Source organism: Salvelinus namaycush, chromosome 33, assembly GCF_016432855.1.
Source record: "Salvelinus namaycush isolate Seneca chromosome 33, SaNama_1.0, whole genome shotgun sequence".
Lineage (NCBI taxonomy): Eukaryota > Metazoa > Chordata > Actinopteri > Salmoniformes > Salmonidae > Salvelinus > Salvelinus namaycush.
Window position 1 is genome coordinate 30,547,009 of NC_052339.1, and position 18,656 is coordinate 30,565,664.

The window sequence follows — 18,656 nt, forward strand, 5'->3', positions numbered from 1 at the left end:
GAGAATAAACAGAGGACGGGCGAGTGGCACCTTATAAAGAGGGAGGATCTAATTCGCCACTCAACCTGTTGGTCTCTGGCAGACATGTGATTGGTTCTTCCTAGTTGCGATCCATCTGGAGTAAATCCCATAGGGAGACATCTCACTCATATTACCAGGATTACCAAAGTAACTTTGAGTTTTGCTGCTATTTTACTGAAGTGGCGAGAAAGCATATTGGGACATTTTCTATGCCAATACATAACAAGCACCAAACTCACAAAATGACTCATGAATGACTTTTCAGAAATGTTTTGATGAAATTAAAAACTCTAAATTGTCACATTTACTCCCGCTCTGGCACTCATTGTTGCCAGCTTACTTCTTCTTACTACGAACACCTGCCACCATCGTTACGTAAACACCTGCGCCTCGTGAGACTCACCTGGACTCCATCACTTCTATGATTACCTCCCATATATCTGTCACTCCCTTTGGTTCTTTCCCCACGGAGTGTTACTTATGTGGCTCATGTCCAGACGCTACTCTTATTTTGTATTGTTCCATGGTCTAGTTATTATTAAATTCACCCCCTGTACTTCCTTCCTGACTCTCTGCGTTACAGACGTAATCATGAAGACAACTATGTTGTCTTCCTAGAAAAGCAGTTGTTTGATAAAAACTAGTTCAGGATGGAAACATTAGTCCTTGAACAAACTGTACACTTCTCATTCATATTTGAATGCATGATGTGTAATCAGCTTCCTCCCTCCATTCTTTCTTTCTAGATTATTTTTTATTCCCTTCTTTGGGAAATTCTGTTCTTGTTGTCTCAACCCCACTAATTTAGCAGCGCAGTGAACAGCCTTTGAACCAAACCCTAGTAAATGTGACCTTGGAGGTTCTTGAATGTTTGTTGCCTGGGCTTGCAAAAGCTTTGATCACTAAGATGAATCTTGTCTCATGACGAAATTCGAGCAAGGGTTGCCTTCCAGAGAGACATCAGAGATTGTAACATTCTTTGTTTCACGGAAACATGGCTCACTCGGGATACGTTATCAGAGTCAGTACAGCCACCCGGTTTCTTCACGCATTGCGCCGACAGAAACAAACATCTCTCTGGTAAGAAGAAAGGCGGGGGTGTATGCCATATGATTAACGAGTCATGGTGTGATCATAACAACATACTGGAACTAAGGTCCTTTTGTTCACCTGACCTAGAATTCCTTACGATCAAATGCAGACCACATTATCTGCCAAGAGAATTCTCTTTGATTATAATCCCAGCCGTGTATATCCCCCCCAAGCAGACACCTCGACGGCCCTGAAAGAATTTCATTGGACTCTATGTAAACTGGAAACCACATACCTTGAGGCTGCATTTATTGTAGGTAGGAATTTTAACAAGGCTAATCTGAAACAAGGCTCCCTAAATTTTATCAGCTTATCGAATGGGCGACAAGGGCTGGCAACACACTGGATCATTGCTACTCTAATTTCTGCGATGCATACAAAGCCCTCCCTCGCCCTCCTTTCAGAAAACCTGACCACGACTCCATTTTGTTGCTCCCACCTATAGAAATAAACTAAAACAGGAAACGCACGTAATCAGGTCTGTTCAACGCTGGTCCGACCAATCTGATTCCATGCTTCAAGAATGCTTAGATCACGTGGACTGAGATAAGTTCCGGATAGCATCAGACAATAACATTAATGTATATACTGATTCGGTGAGCGAGTTTATTAGCAAGTGCATCGGTGATGTGGTACCCACAGTGACTATTACATTTTTCCCCAACCAGAAACAGTGGATTGATGGCAGCATTCGTGCAAAACTGAAAGTGCAAACCACTGCTTTTAATCATGGCAAGGCGACCAGAAACATGACCGAATACAAACAGTGTAGCTATTCCCTCTGCAAGGCAATCAAACAAGTTAAGCGTCAGTATAGAGACAAAGTAGAGTCGCAGTTCAACGGCTCAGACACAAGACGAATGTGGCAGGGTCTACAGTCAATCACGGACAACAAAAAGAAAACCAGCCACGTCGCGGACACCAATGTCTTGCACTCAGACAAACTAAACAACTTCTTTCCTCGCTTTGAGGATAAAACAGTGCCACTGACATGGCCCGCTACCAAAACCTGCGGGCTCTCCTTCACCGCAGCCAACGTGAGTAAAACATTTAAACGTGTTAACCCTCGCAAGGCTGCCGGCCCAGTCGGCATCCCTAGCCGCGTGCTCAGAGCATGCGCAGACCAGCTGGCCGGTGTGTTTACGGACATATTCAATCCATCCCTATCCCAGTCTGCTGTTCCCACATGCTTCAAGAGGGCCACCATTGTTCCTGTTCCCAAGAAAGCTAAGGTAACTGAGCTAAACGACTATCACCCTGTAGCACTCACTTCCATCATCATGAAGTGCTTTGAGAGACTAGTCAAGGATCATATCACCTCCACCCTACCTGACACCCTAGACCCACTCCAATTTGCTTACCGCCACAATAGGTCCACAGACGACGCAATCGCAACAACATGGCACACTGCGCTAACCCATCTGGACAAGAGGAATACCTATGTACGAATGCTGTTCATCGATTACAGCTCAGCATTTAACACCATAGTACCCTCCAAACTCGTCATTAAGCTCGAGACCCTGGGTCTCGACCCTGCCCTGTTCAACTGGGTCCTGGACCTTATGCCGGGCTGCCCCCAGGTGGTGAGGGTAGGAAACAACATCTCCACCCCGCTGATCCTCAATACTTGGGTCCCACAAGGGTGTGTTCTCAGCCCTCTCCTGTTCTCCCTGTTCACCCATGACTGTGTGGCCATGCACGCCTCCAACTCAATCATCAAGTTTGCAGATGACACTACAGTGGTAGGCTTGATTACTAACAACGACGAGACGGCCTACAGGGAGGAGGTGAGGGCCCTCAGAATGTGGTGTCAGGAAAATAACCTCACACTCAAAGTCAACAAAACAAAGGACATGATCGTGGACTTCAGGAAACAGCAGAGGGAGCACCCCCCTATCCACATCGACGGGACAGTAGTGGAGAAGGTAGAATGTTTTAAGTTCCTCGGCGTACACATCACGGACAAACTGAAATGGTCCACCCATACAGACAGCGGGGTGAAGAAGGCGCAACAGCGCCTCTTCAACTTCAGGAGGCTGAAGAAATTCGGCTTGTCACCAAAAACACTCACAAACTTTTACAGATGCACAATTGAGAGCATTCTGTCGGGCTGTATCACCGCCTGGTACGGCAACTGCATAACGCATCACCGGGGACAAACTACCTGCCCTCCAGGACACCTACACCACCCGATGTCACAAGAAGCCCAAAAGAGTGAGGTCTGCACAACGCATCACCGGGGGAAAACTACCTGCCCTCCAGGACACCTACACCACCCGATGTCACAGGAAGGCCAAAAAGATCATCAAGGACAACAACCACCCGAGCCACTGCCTGTTCACCTGGCTATCATCCAGAAGGCGAGGTCAGTACAGGTGCATCAAAGCGGGGACCGAGAGACTGAAAAACAGCTTCTATCTCAAGGCCATCAGACTGTTAAACAGCCATCACTAACATTGAGTGGCTTCTGCCAACATACAGACTCAATCTCTAGCCACTTTTATAATTAACATTTGGATGTAATAAATGTATCCCTAGTCACTTAAACAATGCCACTTTAAATAATGTTTACATACCCTACATTACTCATCTCATAAATATATACTGTACTCTATACCATCTACTGCATCTTGCCTATGCTGTTCGGCCATCGCTCATCCATATATTTATATGTACATATTTTTAATCATTCCTTTACACTTGTGTGTATAAGGTAGTTGTTGTGAAATTGTTAGATTACTTGTTAGATATTACTGCACGGTCGGAACTAGAAGCACAAGCATTTCGCTACACTCGCATTAACATCTGCTAACCATGTGTATGTGACCAATAAAATTTGATTTGATTTGATTTGATGACATCCACTCTTAACATCACAGCACGCACCAATCTGTCCTCTGAGAACTATATGGCAATTTAGCCATTCATAGATTCACTGATGGCAGCTCGTGTCTTGTTTCGCAAATAAACACAAAAAAAGACTGGTGCCGTTGCTGACGTATGACGTAAAGGTAACGTAAGGGTAATGGCGGACTGAAGGGATTTATGTAGAGCACCTCAAGATAAAACATAATATTCGAAATATCTGCTAAATTAGACTAAAATATTAGCACTACTTAATCTGGTGAGTGATAACCTTCAATCTGGACAATAACACAAAACAAATCCTAAAACTAGAGACATTTATCGACAAATATTACGAAAACAGGCAACAACCAAACATGACGGAGAGTAAGACAGGGGAACCGATTACAAAACGAAAACGTGACTCTTCTACAGACACTGATGATTTAATATTCTCACCACCGGGAATGGTAAAGGTCGAAACCGATCTGTTAAAATCAATAAATGACAAACTGGGTATACTTGAATTAGTTAGTAAGGATATAAAAGAGTTGAAGGCAAGCCTAGAGATGAGTGATGAAAAAGCTGCGACATTGGAGAAGCAAACACACGCGCTAAAAGGGACAGTCAATAAGATTGAAACCGAAATGAATGGAATTAAAAAGGAGAACACCGTTCTGAAGGAAACCTTACTGGACATACAAACTAGATCCATGAGAGAGAATTTGGTACTTACAGGTATCCAAGAAAAAGAAGGAGAAGTTCCTGAATCTATAGTTAGAGAGTTCCTCCGTACAGCGCTTCAGATTCCATGCGAAGTTGTCGACAAAATCCAACTTGAACGCGTTCACCGCTTCGGACAGAGAGGGCAGAGGTACGAACGCCCAATCGTTGCCAAATTTGCTTCATTTAAAGATAAAATAATGGTTAAAAGCCTGGGTAAAAGACTTGCTGGGACCAAAATTGGCATGAATGATCAGTTTCCGAAGGAAATTGCAGAACGGCGCAAAGTTCTGTATCCAATTTTCAAAGAAAATAGATTAAAAGCGAAACGAGTAGCTCTCGTCGTTGATAAACTATATATTGATAACCAGTTGTTCAGAGACACAAAGACTACTCCATGGTTATTTTAAAAATTACAAAGTTCTCATAGACGAGGGAAATAAACACAATTCAAGCCCGGTTACTGATTGTAACAATACAATAAAAAATATAGCTTTTCTATAAATCTTCACATATAACTAATTGAACACACAAGCACTAATTCAACATAGTGAAGATAAAAACTAAGTAAACAGAAGGCACAGTATGTGTGGATGGTATGGTTTGTGTTTATTTTTTATTTTATTTGTTATGTTTGGAAAGTTGAGTGAGTGAGTAATGAAATGGTTGCATATCCCAGAGCCAATGTATTGCTGTGAGCCGGGTATGAGAGGGCTTTCAATGTTGTTCAGATGATGGATATACTTTTATAATGAATTATACATCTTATTTATTTATTGTCCTATCATGGAGAACTACATTTTTTATTTATTTTTTTATAAATTATATCTAATTATTTATTATCCTATTTTAATGGTACGGTCCATGGCACTATACCCTAGACACCCACCTGAATGACCCAGATACTAAGGAGAAGTCCCTAACTGTTTTATGTGCCCGCTGTAAGCGGTCTGTATGCAGCTAAAATGAGGTCAGAGACCAAGAGCAGCACTGCCCCCTCAAGATTCTGAGCCTGCTTGGCAGGGTTGGTCCTGCAAAGCCAAAGCCCCATAAAGGGAGAGCATAATATACAAGGAAATTCTCAAAGCTGCTAATGAGAACCTTGACGACCTTGTACCTAGCCGGTGGGGATTCCGGTGGGGTGCCCCCACCCAGGCAGTGGCAGTGCTGGCAACACTAGCTGCAGTAACCCATGGGGAGGGGGTCACACTCGGACATTCAGAGAGGGGGTATATTATTGTGGCCCTGGCGGCACAAAATCAAAGTCGGACTGCATGGAGATGCGTGGGGACATGGTCATGACGGGTGGCCGTATTGTGGGTGTTTCAGGAATAAGGTGTACATTTGACCTCCATTATCTAGGATATGACAATGGTAAATAAATCTCTCAATTTTTGCTAATTTTTTGTGCGGTCTTGCAGGCCTTCTCATGCAGCTGCAACTGCAAGTGCATTTGTAAATCATGACCCATCTTGAGTTGGGCTCTGGGATGGTGCAATTGTTGAGAAAGTGAGCTTATGGTTGTGTGGGGGTAAGGGCTGAGTGTGTGTGGGTGTATGTGTGTATCCCACAACTGTTGCGAAGGAAGAAGTAAAAGATGTTAGGGACAATAGAGGATGATCCACAGATATATATAATACAAATCGAGGTGAGGGCAATGGAAATGCATATGGTAATTGATCTTCTTCAATTCGGTAAATGGCACTGTATGCTCTTTTCAAAGAATGGATCCCAGTCGGTTCAGGGCTATGGGATACAGGGGGTCGAGGGTGGTCTACCGGGCATTGGGATGACAAGCCATCTCGAGATGAGGCCTTTTAGCGGGTGGAATAGTAGGGACCAATTGGAGGTTTACTTAGTAGAAATGCAAATATCATGGTACAACTATATAGACACTCAATCATTATGTTACTTTTTAATAGTACGTTTACAAAAATATATTCTGATTAAAAGAATGAAAGGTGTGTCTCATTATGGTAAGTGGTGAAATAAGTATAGCCAGTTACAATTGTAATGGCTTAGCAGATAATAAGAAAAGACGATCAGTATTTACCTGGCTAAAAGAGAAGGATTATAATATCTATTGTTTACAGGAAACCCATTCAACAGTTTTAGATGAAGTTTTGTGGAAAAAGAACTGGGGGGGCAAAATATATTTCTCCCATGGGCAAAGAAATTCAAAAGGGGTGATGGTTTTAATTAACAATAATTTTGATCCAAATGTGCAAATTGTCCAAACAGATCCTCAAGGTAGATGGATTATTTTAAATATGTTATTGGACAATAAACAAATATGGCTTGTTAACCTATACGGTCCGAATAATGATGATCCAAGCTTCTTTGAAAATATATATAAGAATTTATCAACTCTACAAGCAACACTAGACTCTATTATTATAGTGGGAGATTTTAATACGGTCTTAAATACCTCTATAGACCGGAAAGGAAATCACACTACAAACTATCACCCTCAGGCACTTAAGGAAATCATGAATGTCATGGATATATTGGAATTAGTGGATATATGGAGACTTAAATACCCTGATTTAGTGAGATATACATGGCGGAGGCTGAATCAAGCTAGTCGTCTTGACTACTTTCTTATACCATTCTCTCTGGCACCAAAAGTTAAAAAAGTGTTGATAGGGGACAGAATGCGGTCGGATCATCACATAATTGGCATATATATTTCTCTTACAGAATTTCCACGTGGGCGAGGATATTGGAAATTTAATCAAAGTCTACTAGATGATAAATTGTTTAGAACTAGGACAGAAGATTTTATAACTGACTTTTTCAGACATAACATAGGTACAGCAGATCCCCTTATTGTATGGGACACTTTTAAGTGTGCCTTTAGAGGCCATGCAATTCAGTACTCATCTATAAAACAAAGGGAATTTAGATCAAAAGAGTCCATATTAACAAAGGAAATTGAAGGACTAACAGTACAGTTAGATAGCAATAAAAACGGTACCATAGAGGCACAGAATAAGTTAGAGGAAAAACAAAAAGAAATGGAGGAACTTATTCAAGAAAGATCCAGTGTAATATATTATAAAAATAAAGCGAACTGGATGGAATATGGGGAAAAATGCACCAAATTCTTTTTCAATCTTCAATATAGAAATGCTACCAAAAAAAATGTATTAAAACTTGTTACAAATGATGGAGTCACGCATGATTCACCAAATGATATTTTGAAAGAGGAAGTAAAGTACTTTAAGAATATGTTTTCGTTTCAGGCTCCTCCATCTCCACTAACTGAAACTAATTGTATGGATTTTTTTCCTATTAATAATGTAAAATTAACATCTGTACAGAAAGACTCATGTGAAGGCCAAATTACAGAGGAGGAACTGCTTGATGCAATTGGGGCCTTTAAGGATGGGAAAACTCCAGGGCTGGATGGCATACCAGTGGAAGTATACAAAACTTTTTTTGATATACTCAAAGGACCATTATTAGCTTGTTTTAACCACTCCTATATAAATGGTAGATTATCAGACACGCAACAAGAAGGTCTGATATCGTTATTACTGAAACAGGACCCAAGTGGTATATATAAAGATCCAGTCCAATTAAAAAATTGGAGACCTCTTACACTTCAGTGTTGTGATGCAAAAATCCTAGCAAAATGCTTGGCGCATAGAATAAAAAAAGTTTTGTCAGATATTATTCATCCTAATCAGACAGGTTTTTTACATGGACGATACATTGGAGATAATATAAGGCAAGTACTGGAAACAATAGAACACTATGAAATATCGGGGACACCAGGTCTGGTTTTCATAGCTGATTTTGAAAAGGCTTTTGATAAAGTACGACTGGAGTTTATATATAAATGCCTAGAATATTTCAATTTTGGGGAATCTCTTATAAAATGGGTTAAAATTATGTATAGTAACCCTAGGTGTAAAATAGTAAATAATGGCTACATCTCAGAAAGTTTTAAACTATCTAGAGGAGTAAAACAAGATTGTCCACTATCGGCATATCTATTTATTATTGCCATCGAAATGTTAGCTGTTAAAATTAGATCAAACATTAATATTAATGGATTAGAAATCCGTGGCTTAAAAACTAAGGTGTCATTGTACGCTGATGATTCATGTTTTCTTTTAAAACCACAACTAGAGTCTCTCCACGGCCTCATAGAGGATCTAGATACCTTTGCTATCCTCTCTGGATTAAAACCAAATTATGATAAATGTACCATATTACGTATTGGATCACTAAAAAATACACATTTTATATTGCCATGTAGTTTACCAATTAAATGGTCTGACGGAGATGTGGACATACTCGGTATAAAAATCCCAAAAGAAAGAAATGATCTCACTCCAATAAATTTTTATAGAAAGTTAGCAAAAATAGATAAGATCTTGCTACCATGGAAAGGAAAATACTTGTCTATTTGTGGAAAAATCACCCTGATTAACTCTTTAGTCATATCACAGTTTACCTATTTGCTTATGGTTTTGCCTACACCTAGTGACCTGCTTTTTAAATTATATGAACAAAAAATATTCCATTTTATTTGGAACGGCAAGCCAGATAAAATTAAAAGGGCCTATTTATATAACGAATATGAATTTGGAGGGCAGAAATTATTAAATATTAAAGCATTAGACCTCTCACTAAAGGCATCAGTCATACAAAAGTTATACTTAAATCCAAACTGGTTCTCTAGTAAATTGGTACGAATGTCTCATCCTATGTTCAAGAAGGGCCTTTTTCCCTTTATTCAGATTACACCTGCTCACTTTCGGTTGTTTGAAAAGGAAATAATCTCCAAAATATCCTTATTTTTTAAACAAGCCTTAGAAAGTTGGTTGCAATTTCAGTTTAATCCACCTGAAAGGACGGAACAAATAGTACAACAAATATTGTGGTTAAATTCAAATATAGTAATTGATAAAAAAACTGTATTTATCGAAGAAATGATTAAAAAAGGTATAATTTTTGTGAATGATATCATAAATAGGACTGGTGGAGTTATGTCACACATGCAGCTAACACAGACATATGGAAATGTCTGCTCTACCCAAAATTACAACCAATTAATTGCAGCATTACCACAAAAATGGAAGAGGCAAGTAGAAGGGGAAAAAAGTAAGGAACTTGTATGTCGGCCCTGTATTAAAGAACATAAATGGTTAAAGAAAAGTGTGATAAATAAAAACATATACCAATTTCATTTAAGGACCAAAAAACTGTATTAAAGAACATAAATGGTTAAAGAAAAGTGTGATAAATAAAAACATATACCAATTTCATTTAAGGACCAAAAAACTGACAGCTGTGCCATATAAATTGCAAAATAGTTGGGAAGAGATTTTCGATGTACCCATTCCATGGCACATGGTTTATGAATTGATACGCAAAACAACGCCGGATTCAAAACTTAGAATTTTTCAATTTAAATTACTGTACAAAATTCTTGCAACTAATAGAATGTTATATATATGGGGTATACAATCTTCCCAGCTCTGCAGATTCTGTTGTGAGGAGGCAGAGTCATTAGATCATTTATTTTGGTATTGTCCATATGTAGCTCGTTTTTGGTCACAGGTCCAGGAATGGCTGAAGAATTGCAACATTTGCCTAGAACTAACGCTACAGATAGCAATACTGGGGGATTTGAAAAGCCATAGTCAATCAATCAATAATATAATAATTATTTTAGCAAAAATGTTTATTTTTAATTTACAATCTGTAGAAGCTATGAGAATAGGAAGGTTCAAATCTTTTGTGAAGCATCACAGCACAGTTGAAAAATATATGGCAAATAAAAATCCGAAATGGATGATGTTGGAAGATAGATGGGAAGGGTTGAGTGGAACTGAAGGGTGGGACTAATAACAAGATAAACAATGTAGGGCATACGGGATCTGTGAAATGTGTATAGGTGCGGAGCTTTTGTGAAATAGCACAGTTACAAGTGGAAATAAAATTGGATGGACAACAGAAATAGAGGAAGGACTAAGAACAAACAAGAGAGAACTATTATAAAGTAGTCTGTGTCTGTAAAATAGGTATAAGATGTAGAAATTGAAGGTAAAAGCAGAAGTGTTTATTAGTTTACTCCAATTGGGGGAGCGGTGGTAGGGTTGCGGGGAATAATAATAAAGGTATATTCTTTAAAAAAGTATGTATGTCTATATAGGTATGTGTATGTATATATGTATATATGTATGCATGCGTGTATGGATATATATATTTACCCCAAAAAATATGGGGGATTGGAAATGATGCAGACAATTACATTGGAAGCAACATTCTTTCCGCAATATTAAGCTGATCCACCCCAAAAAATAAAATAAAAAAATAAAAAAATAAAAAAATAAAATAAAAAAAATAAATAAACACAATGATACATTGGTGTATAAAACAATGATCACTACGACCAATGTGAATCAATCAACCAAAGAGCACAACCTATAAAGAAATGTTAATCTGACGGTTGCCATTATAACTAGACTCAGAGATAGGGTGGAAATAAGTAATGTCTCATGCTTTCGTGCAGACAGTCTTGAGTGAATGAAATGCAGCAGAATTAAAGAAGCCAGACACTCATTACTCAGGGTCTTTGAACAGAGTGAAATCTCTCGAGACATTGTGCTTTTATGCCATTAAATGTAACTAATGAATGAGAACATTAGCGTTCACATCAGTAGAGAACCTGTTCGAAGAATTTCAGACTTTTTAACTACATTGCAAAATACACTTTATGTATTTAATCTGAGATTCACTGTGATGTCACAATAAACAAAAACAACAAACGCAGTCCAGTGAGTTGTAATTTCTTCTGCCCACAATGTCTTTATACTATCTGAATATCTAAAGGACACATTTTAATGAATTATTACCATGACAATATTGACATTTCTCCAACATACCTTATTTGCAGGGCCTCTCAATTGTACCACTACGAGGTACACAACACAGAGCACAATCTCCTACAAGGTGTAAATAATGGCGGGGCTGCGACTTCTGCCTCCATAAATATTTCACTGTTTCCTAGAAAAACCTGTGTCACAGAGTGCTGAAATAATCATCCTTCTTGCAGTGTGTTTCCGGGTGTTTAATGATACGCACCCTGCCTCCCCAAACAGCCGCTCGTTCCTCATGGTTACTCAAACCACCTCATTGGTAATTCATAGTGATATCTGCAAATCAGGGATCCACTCATAAAGCTGTCAGAGCAACATGTATTATGTATGGCTTCTCTCCGACACTTCTTTATGTAAGCAGCCGTAGCGGCTTCAGGCTTGGAGAAAGTGTGGCCTTTTTGGACATAAAGGACAGAATGGGTGAGCATTAAAATACATACTTAGGAATCACTGTGACAGATAGTGGGGTATGGTGGAGTTACCAGTAAAGAAATAACCCACTTACCATGGCCATGTCTGCCTTAAAAAGACTTCACCATCTATAATCCTCACCAATTCCTCCTTAACCCTTTTACTACCCAGATGCATATTTTGGGGTTATTTTGACCCCAGCCCAAAACACTGGGACACCTAATTCCACCTAATATCTACTGTGATAGATATTACTTTTATATTTGAATCTAGGTTTCTCTGGAGACATAACAAGATAAACATACCACCAAAGGGTGGAGAAGGACCTGTATCGGTGATTTTGACCAGATATAGACAGATCAACTGCAGAGTTAAACACTGAGTGTACAAAACGGAAGGAACACCTCTTTCCATGACATAGACTGACCAGGTGAATCCAGGTGAAAGCTATGATCCCTTATTGATTGCACCTGTCAATCAGTCTAGATGAAGGGGAGGAGACAGGTTGAAGAATACTTTTTAAGCTTTGAGACAATCGAGACATGGATTGTGTATGTGTGCCATTCAGAGGGTGAATGGATGAGACAAAATATTTAAGTGCTTTTGAACGGGGTATGGTAGTAGTGGCCAGCCGCACCAGTTTGAGTGTCTCAAGAACTGCAGCGCTGCTGGGTTTTTCCACACTAAACACTTTCCTGTGTGTATCAAGAATGGTCCACCACCCAAAGCACATCCAGCCAACTTGACACAACTGTGGGAAGCTTTGGAGTCAACATGGGCCAGCATCCCTGTGGAACGCTTTCAATACCTTGTAGAGTCCCATTCCCCGGCGAATTGAGGCTGTTCTGAGGGCAAAAGGGGGGTGCAACTCAGTATTAGGAAGGTGTTCTTAATTTTTTGTAAACTCAGTTTAGCTCCTACAGTGGGGAGAACAAGTATTTGATACACTGCCGATTTTGCAGGTTTTCCTACTTACAAAACATGTAGAGGTCTGTCATTTTTATCATAGCTACACTTCAACTGTGAGAGACGGAATCTAAAACAAAAATCCAGAAAATCACATTGTATGATTTTTAAGTAATTCATTTGCATTTTATTGTGCCAATATTGGTAAAAAAATATATTTATAATTTTATTTTTTTCACATTTATTTAGCCAGGTCGGCAAGTTGAGAACAAGTTCTCATTTACAACTGCGACCTGGCCAAGAATGGGTGGGAACCACGGTGGGAACCACACATGCGGAGATTATCTGTTCACATACTCTGTGTTTCACAAAGACACGGCGGTTGGAACCAAAAATAAAACATTTGGACTCAGACCAAAGGACAGATTTCCACCGGTCTAATGTTCATTGCTCGTGTTTCTTGGCCCAAGCAAGTCTCTCCTTTTTATTGGTGTCCTTTAGTAATGGTTTCTTTGCAGAAATTTGACCATGAAGGCCTGATTCACGCAGTCTCCTCTGAACAGTTGATGTTGAGATGTGTCTGTTACTTGAACTCTGAAGCATTTATTTGGGCTGCAATTTCTGAGGTTGGTAACTCTAATGAACTTATCCTCTGCAGCAGAGGTAACTCTGGGTCGTCCTTTCCTATGGCGGTCCTCATGAGAACCAGTTTCATCACAGCGCTCGATGGTTTTTGCGACTGCACTTGAAGAAAGTTTCAAAAGTTCTTGAAATGTTCTAGATTGACTGAAAATGTCTTAAAGTAATGATGGATTGTCATTTCTCTTTGCTTATCTGAGCTGTTATTGCCATAATATGGACTTGGTCTTTTACCAAATAGAGCTATCTTCTGTATACCACCCCTACCTTGTCACAACACAACTGATTGGCTCAAACGCATTATGATGGATAGAAATTCAAAAACATTTACTTTTAACAAGGCACACCTGTATTCCAGGTGACTACCTCATGAAGCTGGTTGAGATAAACCAAGAGTGTGAAAAGCTGTCAAGGCAAAGGGTGGCGACTTTGAATTAAATATTTTGAATTGTTAAACACTTTTTTGGTCACTACATGATTCCATATGTGTTATTTCATAGTTTTAATGTCTTCAATATTATTCTACAATGTAGAAAATAGTAAAAATAAAGATAAACCCTAGAATGAGTAGGTGTGTCCAAACTTTTGACTGGTACTGTATATGCTTAGTTGCAGTCAAAACAGCTCATAAAAGTCTGTCAGTGGAATGAATACATGGTAGAACTGTAATACAGAAAACCAGCTTCCCTCTACACTTAATGCTGTATTGGTGTATTCTCAGAAAAAATAGTTTTTTTAAGAGAAATGTAATAAAAATACCAGAAATCCAATAATATTGACTCACAGGTGTGTCAATCTAAGTAACATAATAAAAAAATCCCGATCAAATCTGTTAGTTTGAGCTAGAGATATGTGTTTTTTTCATGGGCTGTGTCTCAATCTACCACATCTGCCTATGTTGCCCTTCCCGCATCTGTGGTGGAAAGTGGCAGAGCTGCAGTGCTGTTTATCAGGCCGTGAGAAAATAGAAAGGGGAGACTCTCACGAACAAGATGGTCACGGGATTCGTATGAAGGTAGCCTATATAAATAAATGGAAGATTAGAGGAAGTTTTGTGCCAACAAAAATAAGGGGTTATACAGTTAAAGTCGGAAGTTTACATACACTTAGTCAATGTATTGGAGTGGCCATCACAGAGCCCTGACCTCAATCCCATAGAAAATTTGTGGGCAGAACTGAAAAAGCGTGTACGAGCAAGGAGGCCTACAAACCTGACTCAGTTATACCAGCTATGTCAGGAGGAATGGGCCAAAATGCATCCAATTTATTGTGGGAAGCTTGTGGAAGGCTACACAAAACGTTTGACCCAAGTTAAACAATTTAAAGGCAATGCTACCAAATACTAATTGAGTGTATGTAACTTCTGACCCACTGGGAATGTGATGAAACAAATAAAAGCTGAATTAAATAATTCTCTCTACTATTATTCTGACATTTCACATTTTTAAAATAAAGAGGTGATACCTGACCTATCTGACCTAAGACAGGGAATTTTTACTAGGATTAAATGTCAAGAATTGTGAAAAACTGGTGTATGGAAACTTCCGACTTCAACTGTATATATGTAAAACATTTATATGTTATTTTTTTAACGAGCTACTTATATTTCCTAGACATAGGCCAGACTCTTCAAAACCTTATTCCTTATGATTTATTTTTTACTGTCTTTTTTGCCATTTCTTAATGCATTTATATGGGCTATAGTAGTAAATGCCCAATTCAATATTTTATCCCCCAAAATGTATATAAATCGTTGTTATACGTAAAGGGATCCTAGAAGTTAAAATCAAATATCTAAATGATCCATGGTATGACCTTCTTCCATATGTCAGCTTAGATAATTTTTTGTGTATTCCCCCTCAAAATGGGAGTAGTTTTCACCACATTAATATGACAAAATTAGTATTTACTTCAAAATTCAAAAAACTAAATGATACTACAATCAAATTATGGTAAATCAGTTTTTTAGTACATTTGGGGTGGTACTTTGGAAATAAGTTTAAAATAATTTAAGGTCACTGAATTTTTCTCAATTTACAGAATATGCAAATTAATTGTAATATTGCTGAAATAATAGTCTGTTTTGGTAATTTTATATTTCAAAACATTATTTACATCTAATGATGTTTTGATTAGAATGAAGTTGATATTTTTCTATGATTGTTGATTTTTCCAATAGTGTTTTCTTTGGGTCAAGATGACCCCGGCTACTAATCCATGTATGTCACATATGTTGGTAGTATAAGGGTTAAGCCCAGCTGAGAACCATAATGGTTGATCAAGGCCTGCCGTCAGCCAACAAGCGCTCAGCATATGTGGGAATTGGGGTCTGATTATACCCGTTATAAAAGTTGAGGGGAAAGCACATTTTAAAACGTTAGCGAAGGAGAGGGAGGGACTGTGTCTTCGGCCTCTTGTGTAGCTTGCGCTGGGGCGGCAGGTAGCCTAGTGGGTAGAGCGTTGGACTAGTGAACGAAAGGTTGCAAGATCGAATCCCCTGAGCTGACATGGTAAAAATCTGTCTTTCTACCCCTGAACAAGGCAGATCTTAGGCTGTCATTCTAAATAAGAATTTGTTCTTAATAATTGACTTGCCTAGTTAAATAAAGGTAAAACATTTTTAAAATACTTTGATTTTATTGTCTAAATAAATGTTTCAGTTTACGTTGCAGTTCAGCTGTAGACTCCTACATTAACATAATGCCATACTGTCTACGCACACTATTCCTATACATACATATTTATTTGTATTCCTCTGGACTCTGACGTTGCTCGTTATCATATTGCTCTAAATTTCTTGTTCTTTTTTTTGGTACTTTTGTATTATGTGCGTATTCATATTATGTTAATAGACATTGCTGTGTTGTTGCAGCTGGAAACATAAGGATTTTGTGATAACATCTGCAAACCTGTGTACGCAACCAATAAACTTTGATTTGATTTATCTGATTACCAACATGTGTATACCTTTAAGTTGAAATGCCTCCTTTACACATCTTTTCCCTTTAAATAGCCTGTCTACAGTCTCTGGTGATGTTATATAATCCTCTATCTATTAAACATTAGCTTGTACAAACACTCTGTGAAGTCCTCCTTAGTTTCTATGTGCGCAGCTGCGGTTACAGTAGATCAAATGAATTAACTGTGTGGCACCTGAGCCGATGTTGGCCAATACGGAGGAGCCCTTTACTCTGTAATTCACTGCTTCACACATGGAGAGTCGATGCCCTCTTTGCCAATCCAATTACCAACAGTAGCAACTCATCTTCACTTCCATTTAATATGCTTGCTCAACTTTTTTTGAGGGATTAGAGGAGAGACTTTCTAATGTATGAGACCAACAGTTACATTGAATACAGTGGAACTGCAGTACAGCACTCTCCTATTGGATGTTCCCTTGTGACCTGACTGGGTTGGTTCTACAATGAACCAAAATATAAACGCAGCATGTAAATTGTTAGTCACATGTTTCATGAGCTGAAATAAAAGATTCCTGAATTTTTCCATTTGCACAAAAAGCTTATTTTGCAAATATTTTGTGCACACATTTGTTTACATCCCTGTTTAGTGAGCATTTGTCCTTTGCCAAGAAAATCCATCCACCTGAAAGGTGTGGCATATCAAGAAACTGATTAAACAGCATGCTCATTACACAGGTGCACCTTGTACTTGGGACAATAAAAGGCCAATAAAATGTGCCGTTTTTTCACACAACACAATACCGCAGATGTCTCAAGTTTTGAGGGAGCGTGCAATTGGCATGCTGACTGCAGGAATGTCCACCAGGCTGTTGCTAGAGAATTCAATGTTCATTTCTGTACCATAAGCCGCCTTCAACGTCATTCGGAGAATTTGGCAGTATGTCCAATTCAGTCTCACAACCGCAGACCGTGTATGGCGTCATGTGGGCGAGCGGTTTGCTGATGTCGTGAACAGAGTGCACCATGGCGGGGGTGGGGTTATGGTACAGTGTCTTCGGAAAGTATTCAGACCCCTTGACTTTTTCCACATTTTGTTAAGTTACAGCCTTAATCTAAAATTAATTTGAAAAAAATATATCCTCAGCAATCTACACAAAACACCCCATAATGAAAAGCGAAAACACGTTTCTAGAAATGTTTGCAAATGTATAAAAAAAATAAAATAATGAAATAGCCAGCTCCTATGGTCGTTGTCAAGGCAGCAGAAACAGAACTGGGACCAGACTAGCGCTGTTCTGCAAGAGCATTTGTTTAGTTTGATGTCACTCCCATGAAAGCATCAGTGTAATGTAATTGCATGCTACCTCTAGCTAGTTATTAATAGGGGGATATCAAAGGCGGTAGGCCACGAATAGACTCAAGATGCAATTAACCAGGTTGGCTGTTTAATGCCCTTTTCTCGTAACCTACGTATTGCAGAATCTCATAGACATTTTTTATCATGGTTTGAAATTATTACGAATGCAATTTTGAAGTACAGAAATGGTCTCTCCATTGGTTCCCTTTTATGGTCTATACACCAACATTGACAGAAAATCAATAATGGTTGAATCCACAATGGTTGAACAGTCATACAAGCAAACTTTTGCACAAAATTCTCATTTGACCTCATCCCCGGCCGCGTCCTCAGAGCATGTGCAGACCAGCTGGCTGGTGTGTTTACAGATATATTCAATCCATCCTTATCCCAGTCTGCTGTCCCCACATGCTTCAAGAGGGCCACCATTGTTCCTGTTCCCAAGAAAGCTAAGGTAACTGACTAGACTACTTCCGTCATCATGAAGTGCTTTGAGAGACTAGTCAAGGACCATATCACCTCCACCCTACCTGACACCCTAGACCCACTCCAATTTGCTTACCGACCCAATAGGTCCACAGACGATGCAATCGCCATCATACTGCACACTACCCTAACCCATCTGGACAAGAGGAATACCTATGTAAGAATGCTGTTCATCGATTACAGCTCAGCATTTAAACACCATAGTACCCTTCAAACTCGTCATTAAGCTCGAGACCCTGGGTCTCGACCCCGCCCCGTGCAACTGGGTCCTGGACTTCCTGACGAGCCGCCCCCAGGTGGTGAGGGTAGGTAACAACATCTCCACCGCGCTGATCCTCAACACTGGGTCCCCACAAGGGT